The following is a 16,395-nucleotide window of genomic DNA, read 5'->3' as shown; positions in this document are numbered from 1 at the left end:
CATTAGGGAAGCAGGAGTCTAGGAGAGCCAGAGCAATGCCTTTGTAAGTTCAGCTCCATCCTGAGACTAACAAGGCACATTCCTTGCCAGCCACGACTTGTGGTCACAAGATGCTTACAATTAAGGGAACAGCCTAAAGATACCTGCAAGGACACCCTCCTACGAGAGAAAGTCCAGATGTCCCCATACTCGTAACAACATATGCTTTCAAAATAATTACAGCTATCCTTTGATGTACTTACACTAAAGTGTCAAGGATAGTTTTCTTTTTGTTTTGGTTTTTGGGTTTTTGGGGGTTTTTAGGTTTTTTTAGACAGGATTTCACTCTGTTGCCCAGGCTGCAGTGCAGTGGCACTATCATAGCTCAGTGCAGCCTCAGCCTCCTGGCCTCCCAAAGTATTGATCCTCCCACCTTGGCCTCCCAAAGTATTGGAATTAGCCACCTCACCTCGCCCAGCTTGTAACTCCATTAACAAGTGATTCCACCTGACCAGCCAGCATCCAGGGGGATTGTGCCCAAGGAGGATGGTACCAGGGCCCCTTACAGTGATCAGAGCCAGGAATGGGCCTGGGATGGCCGTACTCCAAGGTCCAGCTGACAGCCTCAGACAGCAGGGAGGGCAGGCCTCAGGGCAGAAGGTGACCAGGTGGCAGGGACCCAGACCAAGGCTGCAGCCCTGAGGTGCCACACAGGGTCAGGCAGACAGGTACCAACAAGAATGGTGCAAAAGGGAAGGGACCCGTCCAGTTGGATGGGCTGTAAGAGGGTTCTGTGCAGAGCCACCTAGCAGGAATCAACCTGGTCAAACCTTCTGGCCTCAAATCTGGCTTGGCTCCTGGGGCTGAGCTGGAGCCCAGCAGGGAGATGGGGAGAGTAGGGCCAGTCATGTGGCTCTAGGGATCCTGTGGCAGGGAGTCAGGCCAGGCCTGAGACTCCCTCTGCAGGGGTCAGAGGCCCAGTTCTGGGCCCCACGTACCAGCCTGTGGCCAAGCTCTAGGCTCTTCTGACCAAGGCCAGACTTTTCCTGCAAGGTCACCTGAGACCACCCCTGGGGAGAGTTGGACGGTGGAGCCTCAAGAGCCCACATCTTGACAGGGCCCCGCACTACCACTTCCTATCTATGGAACACCCCATCCTTCCTCTCTTCAGGGCAGTTCAGACGTTGGAGGGAAATACAAAGAGCCTTGAATGTCACAAAAAGGAGGTTGGACTTTATCCTGCAGGCAATCAGAAGCCAGAAAGGTTTCAGGATGGATGAGGTGATCACATTTGAGTTTCAACAGGCCACTGTGTGAGCATGCGGAAATGGTGTGGCTGGGGACAGGAACCCCAGTCACTGCTGTCCATGAAGAGGGGCAGCAGGGGCCTCGGCTGTGCAGGCACCAGAGGGTACAGCAAAGGGGCTGGTGTCCAGAGAAAGCCCAGGGATGCCCCGGGACAGTCGTACCACCATGGGTCTTTGGGCGCCGTCTCTTTCCTTGAAGATCCAGCAGAACGGGTGCTGCTTGATTTCCCAGAAGCCCTTTGTGGAGAGTAACTCGCCCCATCCCCCACCCCTGCCACACAGACTGCTACAGACACCCAGACACCTGAGCTCCAGCCGGGGCAGGCTGCAGGATGCCCAGCCGTGTCCCCAGGATGCCCCACACGCTGTCCTGAAAACTGACCTGTAACTGCAGCTCTTGGAGCCTTCCGGAACCCAGATCCCCACCTGAGATCAAACCAAAGACCTGGTTTAAGGTCCTTGGTTTGGCTTGTTGCCTCCCATTGCTGCCCTAGTTCGCTGTCTTTCTTTTTTTCTTTTCTTTTTTTTTTTTTTTTTGAGATGGAGTCTTGCTCTGTCACCCAGGCTGGAGCACAGTGGTGCAATCTCGGCTCACTGCAAGCTCCACCTCCCGGTTCGTGCCATTCTCCTGCCTCAGCCTCCTGAGTAGCTGGGACTACAGGCGCCGCCACCACACCTGGCTAATTTTTTCGTATTTTTAGTAGAGACAGGGCTTCACCGTGTTAGCCAGGATGGTCTGTAACTCGACCTCGTGATCTGCCTGCCTCGGCCTCCTAGAGTGCTGGGATTACAGGTGTGAGCCACCGCACCTGGCCAACTTCGCTATGTCTTTAGGCCAGCCCTGACTGCCCTGAGCCTCAGCTCGCCCAGGCCCTTGCAGAGTGATGGGGTCACAGAGAGGTACGGACACACAGTAGAACAACAGACATGTATGTGGGGGTGGCACATGTAACCATGGGAACAGAGAAGAGGGAGAGGGAGGAGGTCAAGGTGGGGACATCAGAGTTGGTGCTTGAAGGTGGGATGAGGCAGAGCCAGGGGTTGCGGGCACCTCCCTCTCCCCCAGGCACCAGCACCCAGCACTGGCTCTTGCCCATGGGCAGGAATGATGAACGGATGTCATTAGCAGCAGCTCCCAGTAACTACCAATAGGTGTGAAGCCCGGTAGGGTTACAGAGGCCTGACATGCTGCAACCTGCACTTTGGCAGCACATACCTGGGCTTTGAGGTAAGTCTCATTATCTCCAATTCACAAATGAAGAGACTGAGGGCCAGGATGGTGTGAGTCACTATCAGTGAGTGGCCATCCTTGTAGGGTGGGAGTGTAGGCCCTGGGGGCCCAGAGTGGGCAGGATGCTGAAGCCCCTTCCCTGTATCCCTGGGCAGCTAGATGTGCCCTGCCAGAGCCTTACAGCATCTCCAGTCTTGGGACAGGAGATCCCTTAAAGTGAAGCCGAGGGTGAGCCCCCAGGAGAGGGGATCCGAGGGCCCAGCCCATCTCCTTCCCTCCAGCCTGCCCTGAGTTTCTGAGTTGGGTGATGGGGGCCCAGGAGAGCAGGAATTGTGGGCGAGGCTGGCCTCCCTGAGCCTAGGTGGATCAGGGACAGTTTCTTGGAGGAGGATGTGCCTGAACTGAACCTTGAAGGCCATGTCCAATTTTCACTAGAGAGGATGGAAGCAGGGATGTGCTAGGATCAACCAACATCATGAGCAAGGATGGGGCCGGAGGGCAGGCAAGGGAGTGATGAGCAGCAGGTGAAGCCAGAGGAGCTGGAATGGAGGCCCGAGGGGAGCAGGAGCCAGGGCAGGCCTCCTTCAGCATTTGGGGCCCCACAGATACCAGCAGGTCACTTCTGTGTAAAGCTCTGTAGCAGCACCAGGGAGGCCTGGGGAAGCACCTCCCAGATGCACACCCTACACTGTTTGCCTGCAAGATCAGCCCTCCTGGGGCAGCACCATTGCCCAGTTACAGTCGGGTCTGGTCAGTGCCAGAGACCAGGAGGGCACAGGGGCACGGAAGTCAGGGGATTGGAGACCAGCCGCCCTGCTCCAAGAGAGGCCTCAGAGGAGCCAGCTCCACTGAGCCCTCCCCATGGCCAGCCAGTGGCACGCGCCCCTCTGAGGAGGTAAGAAATCCGAGCCTGACAACAAGCCAGATGGATTGTTTCTCCTGGGATGGCAGGCCCCGAGCCAGTGCCTGCAGGCCCAGGCGTGACTGCCAGCCCCCAGCCCCGCCTCCCTCCTGGCACTGCCTGGCACTCCACTTAGCTGGGCCATGGGCAAGGCTGCTTTGATGGTGGAAATGCACAGTCACAGCTGCCCATAGGTTTGGGAGCACCTGGAGCTGAGCCTGAGGTTGCAGGGGCTCCAGGCCCCATCCTGCCTGTGTGATCTAATGGCTGGTTAATTCACCTCTCTGGGCCTTGGTTTCCTCATCTGTCAAATAGGAATGACAGCAGTGCTTACTTCCTGGAGGCTGTTTGAGGATGAAGGGACAATGTGTGTGAAAAGCCCCAGGGAGCTACAGCTAGGGCGCAGGGGAGGAAGGATTAGGCAGCACCCCACAAAGCAAAGTCAGAGCTACCTGACAAGTCCGCACACCTTCAAGGAGGTCAGGAGGTGGCAGAATGTGCCTGGGAAGGCTTCCAGCAGGAAGGTTCTGGAACATCCGCCAATGCTCGAACCCCTTTCAGCATCCTTCCAGCAATGGAGCGCCTGGCTGCTCCTCCAGGCATAGCTGCAGGTCCTCCCCTCTTCTTTTTTTTTTTTTTTTTTTGAGACGGAGTCTCACGCTGTCGCCCAGGCTGGAGTGCAGTGGCGCGATCTCGGCTCACTGCAAGCTCCGCCTCCCGGGTTCCCGCCATTCTCCTGCCTCAGCCTCCTGAGTAGCTGGGACTACAGGCGCCCGCCACCGCGCCCGGCTAATTTTTTGTATTTTTAGTAGAGACGGGGTTTCACTGTGGTCTCGATCTCCTGACCTTGTGATCCGCCCGCCTCGGCCTCCCAAAGTGCTGGGATTACAGGCTTGAACCACCGCGCCCAGCCAAGTCCTCCCCTCTTCTACAGAACATCCTGTGAGCCCCCTGCCCCTCTTCCCCACCAAGCCCTGCAGTGTGTCCCTGGGCTTTCAAGACTGGAATGGCCACCGTGTGCGGTGGCTCATGCCTGTAATCCCAGCATTTTGGGAGGCCAAGGCAGGTGGATCACCAGGTCAGGAGTTCAAGACGAACCTGGCCAACATGGTGTAACCCCATCTCTACTTAAAATACAAAAATTGGCCGGGTGCGGTGGCTCACGCCTGTAATCCCAGCACTTTGGGAGGCCGAGGCGGGCGGATCACAAGGTCAGGAGATCGAGACCACGGTGAAACCCCGTCTCTACTAAAAATACAAAAAATTAGCCGGGCGCGGTTGTGGGCGCCTGTAGTCCCAGCTACTCGGGAGGCTGAGGCCGGAGAATGGTGTGAACCCGGGAGGCGGAGCTTGCAGTGAGCCGAGATCGCGCCACTGCACTCCAGCCTGGGCGACAGAGCGAGACTCCGTATCAAAAAAAAAAAAAAAACAAAAATTGGCCGGGCATGGTGGTGGGCGTCTGTAGTCCCAGCTACGCAGGAGACTGAGGCAGGAGAATGGCGGGAACCCGGGAGGCGGAGCTTGCAGTGAGCTAAGATCGCACCACTGCACCCCAGCCTGGACAACAGAATGAGACTCGGTCTCAAAAAAAAAAAAAGAGTGGAACGACTGGAGACACAGGTAATGGCCCATCATCGTCAGGGGAGAAGGTGACCTGCACCATCGCTGTCCAAGGGCCCGGGCAACTTCCGGGATGCCCAGGGAGTCCCTCCGCAGCCCCCACCCAGCTGGGAGTCCTTTCTGTGGTGCCGTGCTAAAGCTGATCCTTCTTGGGACGAGGGAGGCAGGTATTGGCTCTGGAAGGCTCCAGTAAAGAGGAGCAAGTTCCAAGTTCCCGTCAGCAGCCCCAAAACTACTTGGCAGGTAGCGGAGTCCCACCCCAGAGGCCTAATTCCATACATGGTGTGACATGGGCTCCCAGCACACGGGTCTTCAGTCAGTGGCCCAAGGTCACGTCTCTGCCTCACCACCTAGCCCCTGTGTGGCCTTGAGCAAGTTGCTCAACTCCTCTGACTCTGTTCGCTCACCTAAAAAGTTGTGGGTTACAATTGTGTGACCTTCCTCCAGGGAGAGCTGCGAACGCTTATCCAGTTAAGTACCAAAAAGAAGTCAGAGGTGAAAAACTTTGTTTTGTTGTGTTTTGCAGATGTAGTCTCCCTGTGTCACCCAGGCTGGAGTGCAGAGGCATGGCCTCAGCTCAGGTTTTAAGCCCCGCATGCATTAGGTATTTGTCCTAATGCTCTCCCTCTTCTTGCCCCCCCAACCCCTGCAGGCCCCACTGTGTGATGTTCCCCTCCCTGGGACCATGTGTTCTCATTGTTCAGCTCCCACTTATGAGTGAGAATATGCGGTGTTTGGTTTTCTGTTCCTGTGTTAGTTTGCTCAGAATGATGGTTTCCAGCTTTATCATCCATGTCCCTGCAAAGGACATGAACTCATTATTTTTTATGGCTGCGTTTAAAAAAATTTTTTGTAGAGATGAGGTTTCACCATATTGCCCAGGCTGGGTCTTTGTATGAACGTATGTTATTGTTTCTCAAGGGTAAATGACTAGAAGTGGGACTCTATATATACACACACGTCAAATTTTATAAGAAGGCCGGGGCCGGGCGCGGTGGCTCAAGCCTGTAATCCCAGCACTTTGGGAGGCCGAGGCGGGCGGATCACAAGGTCAGGAGATCGAGAACACGGTGAAACCCCGTCTCTACTAAAAATACAAAAAATTAGCCGGGCGCGGTTGTGGGCGCCTGTAGTCCCAGCTACTCGGGAGGCTGAGGCAGGAGAATGGCGTGAACCCGGGAGGCGGAGCTTGCAGTGAGCCGAGATCGCGCCACTGCACTCCAGCCTGGGCGACAGAGCGAGACTCCGTCTCAAAAAAAAAAAAAAAAAAAAAAAAAGAAGGCCGGGTGCAGCAGCTCACGCCTGTAATCCCAGCACTTTGGGAGGCCGAGGTGGGAGGATCACTTGAGGTCAGGAGTTCGAGACCACCCTGGCCAACGTGGTAAAACCCTGTCTCTACTAAAAATACAAAAATATGGCCGGGCGCAGTGGCTCAAGCCTGTAATCCCAGCACTTTGGGAGGCTGAGGCGGGCGAATGACAAGGTCAGGAGTTCAAGACCAGCCTGGCCAATATGGGGAAACCCCGTTCTACTAAAAATACAAAAATTAGCCGGGAGTGGTGGTGGACGCCTGTAGTCCCAGCCACTCGGGAGGGTAAGGCAAAAGAATCGCTTGAACCCAGGAGGCGGAGGTTGTAATGCACTCCACTGCACTCCAGCCTGGGAGACAGAGCGAGACTCCGTCTCAAAAACAAAAAACAAAAAACAAAAAATACAAAAATTTGCTGGGCATGGTGGCATGCACCTGTAATCCCAGCACTTTGGGAGGCTGAGGCAGGAGAATCGCTGGAACCCAGGAGGGGGAGGTTGCAGTGAGCTGAGATCGCACCACTGCAATCCAGCCTAGGCAACAGAGCGAGATTCCATCTAAAAAAAAAAATTGTATAAGAAAATTAAGAAAATGCCAAGCTGTTTTTCAAAGGGGCTGAGCCATTTGCAATCGCACCAGCAACATAAGAGAATTCCAGGTGCCCCACATCCTCAGCAAAATGATACCAGCAGGCATCTTCATTTTAGCCTCCACAGCAGGTCTGATGATGACTGTTGATGATCCTTTCATGTGCTGATATGTCATGCATATCTCTGATGAAGTGTCTGTTCAAATATTTTGCTCATTTTTTATTAGGTTGTTTGCCTTACTGAGTTATAAGAGTGTTTTTTGTTTTTTTGTTTGTTTGTTTGTTTGTGAGGGATGGAGTCTTGCTCTGTTGTCCAGGCTGGAGTGCAGTGGTGCAATCTTGGCTCACGGCAAGCTCTCCCTTCCGGGTTCACGCCATTCTCCTGCCTCAGCCTCCCGAGTAGCTTGGACTACAGGTGCCTGCCACCACGCCTGGCTAATTTTTTGTATTTTTAATAGAGACGGGATTTCACCAGGATGGTCTTGATCGCCTGACCTCGTGATCTCCCCGTCTCGGCCTCCCAAAGTTCTGGGATTACAGGTGTGAGCCACTGCGTCCGACCAAGAGCGTTTTTATATATTCTGGATACAAGTCCTTTATTAGGTTTCTGTTTTGCATCTTGCAGCTTTGGAACCAGAGCTCTAATAAAAACAAGGACACTAATACCAGCGCAGTCATTGCTCCTCTGGCATCAGCACCTGAAGTCACAATGAGGCCTCCTGTGCAGCTGTAGCCCCAAGGCTTGTGCTTCCTCCATGGAAATGTAGATCCTTGAAGACATTTACCTCTAAAAGAGAGGTTTCATCCAAATTAAAAATACAATTTAGAGGTAGTTTTTTTTCTTTCTTTCTTTCTTTTTTTTTTTTTTTTTTTGAGGCAGGATTTCACTCCTGTCACCCAGGCTAGAGTGCAGTGGTGTGATGATAACTCACTATAGCCTCAACTCCCTGGGAACAGATGATCCTCCCACCACAACCTCCCAAGTAGCTGGGTGGGATACAAGCGTGTGCCTGGCTAGGTTTTTGTATTTTTAGTAAAGATCGGGTTGCACCATGGTGCCCAGGCTGGTCTGGAACTCCTGACCTCAGGTGATCTGTCCACCTAAACCTCCCAAAGTGCTGGGATTATAGGCATGAGCCACTGCGCCTGACCAAGGCACTCTCCTTTATCAATGCAAAACCAAAATGATTTAGCGCAGGGGAACCTCTGCATCTTCTTCATCTGCACACTCAGCTTCCCCAGGCAGACTGAAGAGGAGGGGAGTCAAGTGGTTCTACACTACTCTGCCACTAATAGAAGGCTTTTCTGTAGGATTTTTTTTTTTTTTTTTTTTTTTTTTTTTGAGACGGAGTCTCGCTCTGCCGCCCAGGCTGGAGTGCAGTGGCCAGATCTCGGCTCACTGCAAGCTCCACATCCCGGGTTCACGCCATTCTCCTGCCTCAGCCTCCCGAGTATCTGGGACTACAGGCACCCGCCACCTCGCCCGGCTAGTTTTTTGTATTTTTTAGTAGAGACGGGGTTTCACCGTGTCAGCCAGGATGGTCTCGATCTCCTGACCTCATGATCCGCCCGTCTCGGCCTCCCAAAGTGCTGGGATTACAGGCTTGAGCCACCACGCCCGGCCTTCTGTAGGATTTTTTTAGCTTGCCTTTTATTTGTTTGTTTCTTTGAGACAGAGTCTCGCTCTGTTGCCCAGGTCGGAGTGCAGTGGCACAATCTTGGCTCACTGCAACCTCTGCCTCCTGGGTTCATGCAGTTCTGTGTCTCAGTCTCCCCAGTAGCTGGGACTACAGGCGCCTGCCACCACACCTGGCTAATTTTTGTATTTTTAGTAGAGACGGGGTTTTACCATCTTGGCCAGGCTGGTCTTGAACTCTTGACCTCGTGATCCACCCGCCTCAGCTTCCTAAAGTGCTGGGATTACAGGGATCCACCATGCCAGGCCTTGTTTGTTTTGTTTTTTTAATACCCTGACTTGATCAGCTTACCTTTTTTTTTTTTTTTTTTTTTTTTTTAGAGATAGGATCTCCCTCTATCACCCAGGCTGGAGTGCAGAGGTTGATGTGATTGAGGCTCACTGCAGCCTCAAACTCCTGGGCTCAAGCAATCCTCTTGCCTCAGCCTCCCAAGTAGCTGGCACTACAGGTGCACTCCACCACAGCTAGCTAATTTTTTTTATTTTGTAGAAATGGGGTCTCACTGTGTTGTACAGACTGGTCTTGAATTCTTGGCCTCCAGTGATCCTCTTGCCTCAGCCTCCCAAAGCTCTGGGATTACAGCTGTGAGCCACTGCACTTGGCCAGTGTGGCTTTTTCATTTTCTGTGTGTGTTTTCTTTCTTTTTTCTTTTTTTTTTTTTTTTTTGAGACAGAGTCTCACTCTGTCGCCCAGGCCGAAGTGCAATGGCACGATCTCGGCTCACTGCAAGCTTCACCTCCTGGGTGCACGCCATTCTCCTGCCTCAGCCTCCTGAGTAGCTGGGACTACCGGTGCCCGCCACCATGCCCAACTGATTTTTTTGTATTTTTTAGTAGAGACGGGGTTTCACCATGTTAGCCAGGATGGTCTTGATCTCCTGACCTTGTGATCCGCCTGCCTCGGCCTCCCAAAGTACTGGGATTACAGGTGTAAGCCACCGTGCCCAGCGCTAAGGCCCTCTTTTTAACTGGTGAGATGTTTGCCCCTGATGGCTCCATCATTTAATATGCTAGGGAAAATTCTGTAGGAACAGCTCAACTTCTGGGTCGTATGACATCATTCTGCTGTTTACAAATCACCTGTGAGCTAATTTGCACTAATAAAACACATAGCAAAACGATCTATACACAATTTGGATCAGCCATGAACAATATTTACATGGGCACAATAATGGAATCCTTAATATTATTTTAACTAAAAATATGACATAACTGTGTTGTTAAAAAAAGAGAACATATGTGTTGGGAGAAGGCAAGGTTGCTAAATTCTCACTTACCATAGAAAAGGAACCAGCCGGGCGCAGTGGCTCACGTCCGTAATCCCAGCACTTTAGGAGGCTGAGGCGGGCAGATCACCTGAGGTCAGGAGTTCAAGACCAGCCTGGCCAACATGGCGAAACCCTGTCTCTACTAAAAATATAAAAGTTAGCCGGGCGTGGTGGCGCATATCTGTAATCCTAGCTACTGGGTAGGCTGAGGCAGGAGAATCGCTTGAACCCAGGACACAGAGGTTGCAGTGAGCTGAGATGGTGCCACTGCCCTCCAGCCTGGGCAACAAAGCAAGACTCCATCTCAAAAAAAAAAAAAAAAAGGGGAGGGCCGGGCATGGTGGCCCACACCTATAATCCCAGCACTTTGGGGGGCCGAGGCGGGCGGATCACGAGGTCAAGAGATCAAGACCATCCTGGCTACCACGGTGAAACACCGTGCCTACTAAAAACATACAAAAAATTAGTTGGGTGTGGTGGTGCATGCCTGTAGTCCCAGTTACTTGGGAGGCTGAGGCAGGAGAATGGTGTGAACCCAAGAGGCGGAGCTTGCAGTGAGCCAAGCTCGAACCACTGCACTCCAGCCTGGGCGACAGAGTAAGACTCTGTCTCAAAAAAAAAAAAAAAGAAAGAAATCTGTACACAGATGGCCATGGCAGCTTTGTTCGTAATTGCCAAACTTGCAAGCAACCAAGATGTCCTTCAGTAGGTCAATGGATAAATAAACTGTGGTACATCCAGAGAATGAAACATTTTTCAGCACTAAAAATAAATGAGCTATCAAGCATAAAAAGACATGGCTGGGCACAGTGGCTCATGGCCTGTAATCCCAGCAATTTGGAAAGCTGAGGCCGAAGGATCACTTGAACCCAGGAGTTTGAGACCAGCCTGGGCAACATAGTAAGACCCCTATCTCTACAAAAAATAAACAAAATTAGCCAGTGTGATGGTGTGCACCTTGTAGTCCCAGTTGCTTGAGAGGCTGAGATGGGAGGATGGCCTGAGCCCGGGAGGTTGAGGCTGTAGTGAGTTAAGATTGCACCACTGCCCTCCAGCCCGGGCAACAGAGTGAGACCCTATTTGAAAAAACAAACAAACAAAACAAAACAAAACAAGCCAAAAAACAAAACAAAACAAAAAACCCAAAATACAAAAAAATGAAAAGGCTACATACTGTTTGATTTCAGTACCGGACGTTCTGTAAGAAGCAAAACTAGGGAGACAGCATAAGGTCAGTGGTTGCCTGAAGTTGGGGAGGGAGGGATGAATAGTGGAGCACAGGGGATTTTTAGGACAGAGAAACTACTCTGTATGACACTGGAGTGGCGGATACCTATGGTTATGCATTTGTCCAAACCCATAGAATGTATAAGAGCAAGCGTGAGCCCTAATGTAAACTAGGGACTCTGGAGATCGTGACGTGTCAGTGCAGGTTCATCGATTGTAACAAATGTGCCACTGTAGGGGGAGATGTTGGCAGTGGAGGAGGCTGCATGGGGTGGAGGAACAGGGGTCAATAGGAGAGCTCTGTGTCTTCCACTCCATTTTGCTGTGAACCTAAAACTTCCCTAAAAAATAAAGCCTATTATAATATTTTTTTTTTTTTTTGAGACGGAGTCTCGCTCTGTCGCCCAGGCTGGAGCGCAGTGGCCGGATCTCAGCTCACTGCAAGCTCCGCCTCCCGGGTCTACGCCATTCTCCTGCCTCAGCCTCCTGAGTAGCTGGGACTACAGGTGCCCGCCACCTCGCCCGGCTAGTTTTTTGTATTTTTTTTTTTTTTTTTTTTTTTTTGAGACGAGTCTCGCTCTGTCGCCCAGGCTGGAGTGCAGTGGCGCGATCTCGGCTCACTGCAAGCTCCGCCTCCCGGGTTCACGCCATTCTCCTGCCTCAGCCTCCCGAGTAGCTGGGACTACAGGCGCCCACAACCGCGCCCGGCTAATTTTTTGTATTTTTAGTAGAGACGGGGTTTCACCGTGGTCTCGATCTCCTGACCTTGTGATCCGCCCGCCTCGGCCTCCCAAAGTGCTGGGATTACAGGCGTGAGCCACCGCGCCCGGCTAGTTTTTTGTATTTTTTAGTAGATACGGGGTTTCACTGTGTTAGCCAGGATGGTCTCGATCTCCTGACCTCGTGATCCGCCCGTCTCGGCCTCCCAAAGTGCTGGGATTACAGGCTTGAGCCACCGCGCCCGGCCTATTATAATATTTTTAAAAAATCAAGCCTGGCAGGAGAACATGGTTTGGAGGCAGGGAACCTAAGGCCATTTCACACCAACTTCCTAGAACTAAATTGAAAGGAAAACCCTAACTTTCCAAGCCTAAGTAACAAAAAGACCAGAGGCTACTCCTTTTGCAAACCTCCACTTTTCTTTTTTTTTTTTTTTTTGGAGACAGGGTCTCACTCTGTCACCCAGGCTGGAGTGTGGAGTACAGTGGCATGATCTTGGTTCACTGCGACCTCCGCCTCCCAAGTCAAAGTGATTCTCCTGCCTCAGCCTCCCGAGTAGCTGGGACCACAGGCACATGCCACCACCACGCCCAACTAATTTTTTTGTATTTTTGGTAGAGATGGGGTTTTGCCATTGTGGCCAGGCTGGTCCTGAACTTCTGACCTCAAGTGATCCGCTCTCGTCAGTTTCCCAAAGTGCTGGGATTACAGGCGTGAGTCACTGCACCTGGCCCAAACCCACACCTTTTCTTCATGGCAGATGGGAAATTGGCTGTCGGCAACCAATCAGACTGATTGCTGGCTGAGTCTTCATTTGCATAGGAGTATAACTTTATAACTTTAGCCTCTGATTGGTCACTTTCTACAGCCAATCAGATGTTTGCACAGGAGTATGACCTTTGTAACTTCACTTCAGCCTCTGATTGACTGCTTTCCACAACCAACTGTGGGCCACGACTTCATTTACATGAGGCGACTACCAAGTGGCCAATGGGAAACCTGTAGTGGGTATTTGAACCTGCGAAGATTCTGTATCTGGGATCTTGAGCCCCTGCTCCAGCTGCTTCCACCCTGTGGAGCGTACTTCCGTTTTCAGTAAATCTCTGCTTTTGTTCTTTCATTGCTTTATTCTTTCTTTGCTTTGCTGGGCATTTTGTCCAATTCTTTGTTCAAAACACCAAGAACCTGGACAACTTGCAGTCAAGACCCTCTACTGGTGACAGAAGTGCGTGGATGATGATGATGATGATTATTATTATTATTATTTGGAGACAGAGTCTCGTTCTGTTGCCCAGGCTGGAATACAGTGGCATGATCTAGGCTCACTTCAACCTCTACCTCCCGGGTTCAAGCAATTCTTGTGCCCCAGCCTCCCAAGTAGTTGAGATTACAGGTGTGTGCCACCACACCTGGCTAATTTTTCTATTTTTAGTAGGGATGGGGTTTCACCATGTTGGCCAGGCTGATCTCAAACTCCTGGCCTCAAGACATCCGCCAGTGTGTGCATGTATGTGGGTGCATGTGTGTGTAAACTCCCCCCGGTCCCAGCTGGACCCATCTTTCAAGACCAACATCCTCCAGCAAAGCCCCCTCCTGGCCTCGCCTGTGCTCTTCAGACCTCGCTCAGCGGAGCAGCGCCCTGGCTCTGGGCAGGCTAAGGGGCGGCCAACTTCCTTTCAGCATCTCCGGGAGGTATGTACCATGTCCACCTACTTCACTTCCGAGGTGTTTCCTGAACTTTTCAGAACCATCTCAGGCACCCCAGCAGCAATTGCAGCAGTCAGCTGCCTTATCTCCAAATACTGCTGCCAGCTGCCTTCTCTAGTGTTGGCAAAAAGGACAGATCACCCTGTTCCCCTTTGTACTCATGTCTGTGTGGGGGAGGCTGGTGTGGGTGAGCCAGTGAGAGAAGATGCTGCTGTTTAGCTGGTGGGGGCATTTCAAGGTCAGGTCGGCAGCCTTCGCACTCAAGGCAGATGAGCAGATGAGCTCGATGGCCATGAGATGGGGGCCCTCCCTAGCAGGCAGCAGTGTCTCACCCAGTTCAGGGAAACAGCAAATGCCTATGTGGTGTTCGGTAATGTGACGCACGCATTGTTTCATGTAACTGACAAAAATCCTTGAGGGAGGCTGGGCGCTGTGGCTCATGCCTGTAATCCCAGCACTTTGGAAGGCCAAGGCGGACGGATCACCTAAGGTCAGGTGTTCGAGACCAGCCTGGCCAACATGGTGAAACCTCGTCTCTACTAAAAATACAAAAATTAGCTGGGCATGGTGGTGCACGCTTGTAGTCCCAGCTACTCGGGAGGCCGAGGCAGGAGAATCACTTGAACCCAAGAGGTGGAGGTTGCAGTGAGCCGAGATCTCACCACTGTACTCCAGCCTAGGTGACAGAGCAAGACTCTGTCTCAATAATAATAATAATAATAATAATCATCATCATCATCATTATCCTCCTCCTCCTCGAGGGAGGCACTGTTATTATCCCCATCTAGGGGTGAACAAACTAAGGCACAGAAACATTATGTAACTGGCCCAAAATTACACAGCCGGAACTTAGTGGCAGATGTTCTCTGGCGCCACAGTCCAAGCTCATAGGTACTGTGTGAAAGAAAGCACATTTTGCTAACTTCTTGCTACAAAATATCCAAGTAGTTACTGCCAAATGGATCCTGAGCTCATAAAACAATGCAAAGTGTATACATTGTATAGCGTGTAGGATTTAGAGTCAGAAGAGCTGGATTTGAATCTTGGTTCTCCCACTCAGTGGCTGGAAGACCTAGAAAACCTCCATATCCTCATCTGTAATGCAGGAGAAATGGTATTTTCTTCACAGGATTACAGCGACCGGCAAGTGAGATAAAATTCTTTGAAACACTTGGGAATGATGCAATGACAATGTTTAAAATCAAGATTAAATTTCAACATAAAGATAAATTAAGGAGCACTCAGAAGTGGCCTTGATTTGGCCCTCTAGAAAGACTACAGCAGGTGTAGGCCGGGCGCAGTGGCTCACACCTGTAATCCCAGCACTCTGGGAGGCCGAGACGGGCGGATCACGAGGTCAGGAGATCGAGACCATCCTGGCTAACACGGTGAAACCCCATCTCTACTAAAAATACAAAAATGAGCCGGGCGCGGTGGCGGGCGCCTGTAGTCCCAGTTACATGGGAGGCTGAGGCAGGAGAATGGCGTGAACCTGGGAGGCGGAGCTTGCAGTGAGCACTCCAACCTGGGTGACAGAGTGAGGCTCCGTCTCAAAAAAAAAAAAAAAAGAAAGACCGCAGCAGATGGACTAGGGGAGAAACCCCAGGCCAGGAAAGGCAGGGGCATCTGAGAAGCTTCAAGGGGTTTTTGCACAAGACAGATGATGGAATCAGCGCTCCTGCTCCGGGCAGTGAAGAGACACTGTCCTCAGGAGTGGGACCCAAGGCTGACCTGGAGGCAGCTGGCCGGCGGGAAGGACAGAACAGGGCTGGAGGCCATCGTGCCAGCTGAGTCCCTCCTCCCCAGGCTCAACTTCCTCCCACCAGAGGCCCCTGTGACAGGGAGCACAGACGGTCAGAGAGTTCCAGGTGGGCCAGGGAACAGGGAATTCAGACCGAGAGCTGGATGGAGGCAGGCTGTTGGGTGCCCACCCAGGGGACTGCAGGGAGGTGGGTGCCGAGGGAGCACAGAGCCTAGAAACTGGCAAGGGAGCAAGCAGGGATGGCCTGAGCTGGGAATGGTTTGCCAGAAGATTCACTGGGCAGAGCTGGCAACACTCTCCACCCCTTAGTTACCTGTGAGGGAGCCAAGGAGTCGTCCTCCAAGGAGGTGGTCAGCCAATTTCAGAGTCACCTCTTCTTCTCAGGCCTCCTTCCCTTTCCCTTCCCCACCCTCAACATTCACTAAACACCTGCAGAGGTTTATGGAGACCAGGTGCTAGGAAGGCCCCACATCTGTCCCCACCTGGCCAGCTCATGTGGTCCTTCCTTCCCTCCCTCCCTGATTCCTTTCCTCCCCTCCCTCCCCTCCCTCCCTCCCTCCCTCCCCTGGCTCCCTCATTTCCTTCCTTCCTTCCCCTCCCTTTCCTTCCCTCCCTCCCTCCCCGGCTCCCTCATTTCCTTCCTTCCTTCCCCTTCCCTTCCTTCCCTCTCTCCCTCCCTCCCTCCCCTGGCTCCCTCATTTCCTTCCTTCCTTCCCTTTCCCTTCCTTCCCTCTCTCCCTTCCTCCCTTCCTTAGTGGTTACTTATTGAGTGTCAGGCACTGTTCTAAGTGCTTGGGGCACATATATAGATCCCTGCCCTCCTGGAACTTACACTTCACTAGGAGCAAGACAATAAACAACAAATATAATAAGTATGTGAATAAAATGCTTTATTAGAAAGCAATATATGTTAAGGGAAAGAGAAAAAGTAGAACAGAGTGTCCTGGGTAGGGTGTACAGAGGGCAAGCCCAGAAACTGGGATTCCAGGGCCAGCTGTGGGTCTGGAAAGTGATCCTAGGAAACGAGATGAGGAGGGAAGGAGAGAGTACAGGGGGCACACCTGAACCAGGTACCCCTG

This window comes from Macaca mulatta, chromosome 7 (genome assembly GCF_049350105.2).
Source record: "Macaca mulatta isolate MMU2019108-1 chromosome 7, T2T-MMU8v2.0, whole genome shotgun sequence".
Classification (NCBI taxonomy): domain Eukaryota; kingdom Metazoa; phylum Chordata; class Mammalia; order Primates; family Cercopithecidae; genus Macaca; species Macaca mulatta.
This window is presented reverse-complemented; position numbering follows the sequence as displayed.